This window comes from Myotis daubentonii, chromosome 1, assembly GCF_963259705.1.
Source record: "Myotis daubentonii chromosome 1, mMyoDau2.1, whole genome shotgun sequence".
NCBI lineage: Eukaryota > Metazoa > Chordata > Mammalia > Chiroptera > Vespertilionidae > Myotis > Myotis daubentonii.
The window spans coordinates 165,549,179-165,556,275 of NC_081840.1; positions in this window are offsets into that span (position 1 = coordinate 165,549,179).

Consider the following 7,097-nt stretch of genomic DNA (forward strand, 5'->3'; position numbering starts at 1 on the left):
AGTGGAGTTGAGAGAGTTGAGCTGTAGGAATGCATTCATTCGGCCATCTTCCCAGAAACCTCCCAATCTTGAGCTCTTAATTGTGGGTCAGTTGGTAGACATCTTTATGTGACTTTTCCAAGGAGGATTATTGGATGGCTAATTGTCTCAGCCTTTGCATAGAGGAAATGCTCTTCTTGTTTCTTTTTACATGTAAAGTACACTTGAATAGATATGAATTTTTTAACATTCTAGTGTTACAGGGTTTTCTCTTTGAAAACTTTATAGATACTAGTTAATTATTCTTGAGATTTAAAATAGTAGTCAGTCCCACCTCTAATGTTTACAGGGCCCAAGGCAAGAGTTCAAATGGAGACCCACATACAATATGTCTAAATATTTGAAATGTTTGAATAAAGCTAACAAACTTAAAATATACTCCATGGTCTTGGCAAATTTTCTTTACAATGAAGTAGAAAAAAGATGGGTAGCATTATGATTTTAATATGACAAAATGCAAAATATTAGAGATAACTAGATTTAATTATTAAACACTAGAGGCCTGGTGCACGAAATTCGGTCTGGGAGCCCTTGGGGGATGTCTGACTGATGGCTTAGGCCCACTCCCCACGGCAGTCGGACATCCTTAGTGCTGCCATGGAGGCAGGAGAGGCTCTGCGCTCGCCAGCTGTGAGCCCGACTTCTGGCTGAGTGGCGCTCCCCCTGTGGGACACACTGACCACTAGGGGGCAGCTCCTGCATTGGGGGGATCAGGTTGAAACTGGCTCTCTGACATTCCCTGAGGGGTCCTGGATTCTGAGAGGGTACAGGCCAGGCCGAGGGATCCCACCAGTGTATGATCTGGGCCGGGAGGGACATGGGAGGTTGGCCAGCTAGGGAGGTACCATAGGAGGACTCCAGGGCCTGTCTGTCCCATCTCGCTCAGTCCCAATCGGCCAGACCCCAGCAGCAAGCTAACTTACTGGTCGGAGTGTCTGCCTCCTGGTGGTCAATGCATGTCGTAGCGACTGGTCGACCTGTCGACTGTCTGCCCCCTGGTGGTCAGTGCACGTCATAGCAAGCAGTTGAGCAGCCTTAGCATATCACTAGCATACTAGAGGCCCAGTGCACCGAATTCGTGCAAGAGTAGGCCTTTCTTCCCCCGCTGCCAGCACTGGCTTCCCTCTGATACCTGGGACCTGGGCTGGCTTCCCTCTGGCTGCCCATAGGCACTGGGGACCTGGGCTGGCTTCCCTCCGGCCCTGGCTTTGTCTGGAATGACATCCGGCCTAATTAGCACATTACCCTTTTATTATACACTAGGGGCCCGGTGCACGAAATTCGTGCACTAGGTGTGTGTGGGGGGGAGAGTGTCCCTCAGCCTAGCCTGCCCCCTCTCACATACTGGGAGCCCTCAGGCATTGACCCCCATCACCCTCCAATCACAGGATCGGCCCCTTGCCCAGGCCTGACGCCTCTGGGACCCTCATTTCCCCCCATCACTGGTTCTGCCCCCAGCCCAGGCCTGATGCCTCGGCCAGAGGCGTAGACCCCCATCACCCTCCGATCGCCTGATTGGCCCCTTGCCCAGGCCTGACGCCTCTGCCAGAGGTGTCAGGCTTGGACAGGGGACCCCCATCTCCCCCCGATAACTGGCTCTGGCCCCCACCCAGGCCTGAGGCCTCTGGCCCAGGAATCATGCCTGGGCAGGGGACCCCCATCTCCCTCTGATCACTTGCTCCACCCCCCGCCCAAGCCTGACGCCTCTGACCCAGGCTTCAGGCCTGGGCAAGGGGACCATCATATCCACCCAATCCCCGGCTCTGCCCCCCACCCAGGCCTGATGCCTCGGCCAGAGGAGTTGACCCTCATCACCCTCTGATCACCAATCACTGGATCGGCTCCTTGATCAGGCCTGAGGCCTCCGGCCGAGGCGTTAGGCCTGGGCAGGGGACCCTCAGCTCCCCGCGGTTGCAGGCTCCGCCCCTGCCCAGGCCTAACGCCTCTGGCCTAGGCGTCCGGCCCGGGCAGCGGGGACGCGCAGCTGCAGCAGCCCCCCGATCGTGGGCTTCGCTTTAGGCCCAGGCAAGGGACCCCTAGCTCCCGGGACTGCCAGCTTCGACCGTGCCCAGCTCCCATCGCTGGCTCCACCCCTACTTCCTGCTATCACTGGCCAGGGCGGAAAAGGCACCTGATTCTCCGATCATGGCTGGGGGGCAGGGCAAAGGCGGCCCCAGGGCCCTGCCCCCCAGCTCTTAGCTCCCCCCTGGGTTTCTGATCACTGTCAGTGGCAGGGGGCTTCTTCCTGCTTTCCCTTTCGCCTCCTTGCATTGTGCCTACATATGCAAATTAACCGCCATCTTGTTGGCAGTTAACTGCCAATCTTAGTTGGCGGTTAATTTGCATATAGCCCTGATTAGCCAATGAAAAGGGTAGCGTCATATGCCAATTACCATTTACTCTTTTATTAGTGTAGACTAGAGGCCCGCTGCACAAAAATTTGTGCATGGGGGGGGGCGGTTGTCCCTCAGCCCCACTTGTGCCCTCTCACAGTCTGGGACCCCTCGGGAGATAACGACTTGCTGGCTTAGGCACACTCCCAGGTGGCAGAGGGCAGGCCTAATCCCTAGGTGCCTGCCCCGCAGCCCCTGGTCGGGCACAGAGTAGGGCCGATTGGGGAGTTGGGGCGCCGCCCCCTGTCATGCACAGAGCAGGTCGGATCAGGAGGTTGCGGTGCCACCCTCAGTCATGCTCAGGGTAGGGCCGATTGGGGGGTTGGGGCGCCGCCCCCCTGTCACACTCAAGGCAGGGTTGATGGGGAGGTTGCGGCACCACCCCCTGTCATGCACAGAGCAGGGCGGATCAGGGGGTTGTGGTGCCACCCCTGTCACATACAGAGCTGGCCGATCAGGGGGTTGGGGTGCTGCCCCGTGTCCCTCACAGAGCAGGGCCCATCAGGGGGGTTGGGGCTCCGTACCCTGTCACACACAGAGCAGGGCTGATCTGGGGGTTGGGGAGCTCCCCCCTGTCACGCAGAGCCGGCTGATCAGGGGGTTGTGATGCCACCCTCAGTCACGCTCAGGGTAGGGCCGATTGGGGGGGTGGGGCACCGCCCCCTGTCACTCTCAAGGCAGGGTTGATGGCGAGATTGGGGCGCCGCCCCCTGTCACCCACAGAGCAGGGCCGATGGGGAGATTGCGGCTCCACCCCGTCACACACAGAGCAGGGCCCATGGGAGGGTTGGGGCACCGCACCCTGTCACACACAGAGCAGGGCCGATCAGGGAGTTGGGGCGCCTTCCCCTTTCACAAACAGAGCAGGGTGGATAGGGAGGTTGTGGCCCTGCCCCCTGTCACACACAGCCACAGGGTGATCAGGGGGTTTGGGCACTGCCCCCTGTCACGCTGCTCCAGGGGCCAGGAGGCCTCGTGGCTCCACTGATCCTGGTGCTAGGAGGCCTCGCTGCTTTGCTGATCCCGGTGCTGGGAGGCATATTACCCTTTTATTATATAGGATAGAGGCCTGGTGCATGAGTGGGGGCCGGCTGGTTTGCCCTGAAGGGTGTCCTGGATCAGGGTGGGGGTCCCCACTAGGGTGCCTGGCCAGTCTGGGTGAGGGGCTGAGGGCCATTTTCAGGCTGGTGGGTGACTGAAGCTCCCAACCTCTCCTTTTTTCCTTTTTTTTAAATTCTGGGATTTATTTACCTTCTATGGCTGTCACTGGAACTGAGAGCCAGCTTTAGCTGTGAGACCTCGGCTGCTGAAAGCAGGTTTCGGAGCTTTGGTTACCTTCTGTATTTGAAACTTTGTTGCGACTCCAGCTCTGAGATCCCGGCTGACTGAAAGCAGGTTTCTGGGGTTTTGTTTAGCTTCTATATTTGTAACAATGTTTCTTAGAGAGAAGCTCAGAGCCCAGCAGTGGCAGGCGGGGAACCTTGGCTTCCTCTGTCACTGGAGCAAGCAAGCCTCCTGTTCGCGTCAGTTGCCTGGCTGACGGCCGCCATCTTGGTTGGCAGTTAATTTGCATATCGCCCTGATTAGCCAATGGGAAGTTATGGCTAATTACCATGTTTCTCTTTAATTAGATAGGATTATGCTTTGATTGGTTGAACAGATGACTGGACACTTAGCATATTAAGCTTTTACTATATAGGATATCTGGGTGTTGAACAGCAAGGTTTGGGTGAGTGATAAAAACATCTATGTCTGTGATTAATGCTTCTCTTTCTTTTGTTCAGGTCTCTCCATCAGGAACACTGCTTATTTTTATTATATTCTTTATGTATTTAGCTACTCTTCCTTTGTGTTTGTCTTGTCTTTTCAAAATTCTTATTTGAGGAAACTTTCTCATTTGTCTTGCCTTTATTCTAGCAAAATCATTATTTATATTCTTATAATAAGAATTTTCTCATAATTTCTGCTGGCAGTAATATGAATTATAAAAAATGTATTCCAGATGTATAATATTTAAATATATTTAATAAAAATGAAAATTAAAATATTTAAATTATTTTTGTTTTCAAAATAGTTATCTTAAATAGTCAAACTGATTAAAACTTAGAGGCAAAATACAAATATAATTAATGTGTTAATTCTAAATAAAAATTTTTTGAAGCTTTAATCAAATGTTATTAAATGATTTATATAAGTAAAACTCTTTACAGTTCAATGTTCTCTTTGTTGTCAATGTAGAGAACTAGTTATCCTAGCCAGTGTGGTTGGAGCGTCATCCCATAGACCAAAAAGTGGCAGGTTCGATTCCCAGTCAGGGCACATACTTAGGTTGTGGGTTCGATCCCTGGTCAGGGTACAAATGGGAGGCAACCGATCAATGTTTCTCTCATTCTCTCTCACACTCTTCTTTCCCCTCTCTCTAAAATCAGTTAAACAAATCTGTGGGTGAGAATTAAATAAAGAATTAGTAACATACTTCATATATGTCATATCTACTTTTTATACACAGATGTATGAATAATAATGAATTGCTTAATATCACAAAGTGTTGCACTTTTTGTGCCTGGTGTGAATATCTTACTATTTGTGAACCATTATGTCTTTTTATCTTTTGAAAAAAAAATTTTTTTTTGTATTGACTTCAGATAGGGAGGGGGAGGGAGAGAGAGACAGAAACATCAATGATGAGAGAGAATCATTGATTGGCTGCCCTCCTGCACATCCCCCACTGGGGACCAAGTTCTCAAAGCAACCATGTGCCCTGACTGGAATCGAACTGTGACCTCCTGGTTCTTAAGTTGATGCTCAACCAGACGAGTCATTATGTCTTCTTAAAATCTAGTCTCATTTAGTGTCTTTTTACCTGTAATAGCTCTGCCACTTTTCCCCCTTGACATTGCCAATTAGGAGAAACTAGATCAGTTGTCTTGTCTGATGGCCTACACTCTGGATTTGTCTGATTGTTTAATTTGTTCTTTTATCTCCAATATGTCCATTAACTAAAGTTTGGCTAGAATCATGTTAAACTTTTTTGGCAAGAATGCTTCATGGTTAATGCTGTGTATTTCATATTGCCATCCCATCAGTGAACACATAATGTCAAGTTTGACCACTTGCCAGATCTCTCAGTCGTAAAATATGTTTTTCTTTTGCAATAAGCAATCTGTGGGATGATACTTTGGTTGTATGCCAATTTCATCTTCTTGAACAACCTCTTGCCCAGTGGTTTTAATATCCTTGTCTAAATTATTTAAGATTTGCAGAAAGATTTTTCTAATTAAGTAATTTCTTTTAAATACTTTCTAATTAAATAATTACATTTATTAGCCAACACTTTCGTAGAGAAGCATTTTCCTTCATCAACAGGAGATAAATGATAGTTCTTCTCCAAAGGTAAGGATAAATGTTTAATTCTTGCCTTTACAGAGTTAAAGAAATGGTAACCTAGAAGGGATGAAGAGGGCATGGGGAGAGGAAGCATGGAAGCAAGCTTCTCTGAGTATAACCTCTTATACAGTTTTGAGTTTCTTTTACCAATGTGTTTTGTATATTAAAAAAAAGTTAGGAGGCGTGTAAAATGTAAACATCCAAATTTAACTCCAACAATTAAGCCCATTTTTATTTCATATTGGTAAGATCCATACAGAGAAAATAATTATTCAAAGTGAATGTTGAATATAATACTCCATCTGTACACCCTTAACAGGATCTATTCTAAGAACAAAAATTACTACAAAGAAATTTTAAAGCTTCACTAGGTAATTTTATTGCTGATAACAGTACTAGTATTAGAATTCATCAGGATCCAAGAGTTTCACTGACAGAAGAAATAGATACAAATATAATACCAAAAGTTCAGAAAGATATCTGTATAGTAAATATCTTATATAATAAGAGAAGGATATGCTAATTACCCTGGATATGCTAATTAGCGATGACTGGATATGCTAATTAGTCATGACCAGTATGCAAATTGACCATCACTCCAACACACAAGATGGCCGCCCCATGTGGTCAAAGATGGCCACCACAAGATGGCCTGCAGGAGAGGGCAGTTGTGGGCAATCAGGCCAGCAGGGGAGGGGCAGTTAGGGGTGACCAGGCCTGCAGGGGAGGGCAGTTGGGGGTGACAGGGCTGGCAAGGGAGGGCAGTTGCGGGCGATCAGGCCAGCAGGGGAGGGCAGTTGGGGGCAATCGGTTTGGCAGGGGAGCAGTTAGGCATCAATCAGGCTGGAAGGGGAGTGGTTAGGGGGCAATCAGGCAGGCAGGCAGGCGAATGGTTGGGAGACAGCGGTCCCGGATTGTGAGAGGGATTCCAGATTGGAGAGGGTGCAGGCTGGGCTGAGTTACACCCCCCCCCCACCTCCCCCCACCCCCGTGCACGAATTTTGTGTGCCGGGCCTCTAGTAAATTATAAAAATTTGAACTCATTAAAAATATTTAAGAATATTTCCTAGTTTTGACTATGGAAAGAGGCTAGTGTTGACCTAGCTGGTTTGGCTCAATGGAGAAAGCATCCGCCTGTGGACTGAAGGGTTCCAGGTTCAATTCCTGTCAAGGGTACATTGCCTGGGTTGCAGGCTCAATCCCCAGTAGGGGGTGTACAGGAGGCAGCTAATCAATGATTCCCTCATCATTGATGTTTCTATCTCCCTCTCCCTCTCT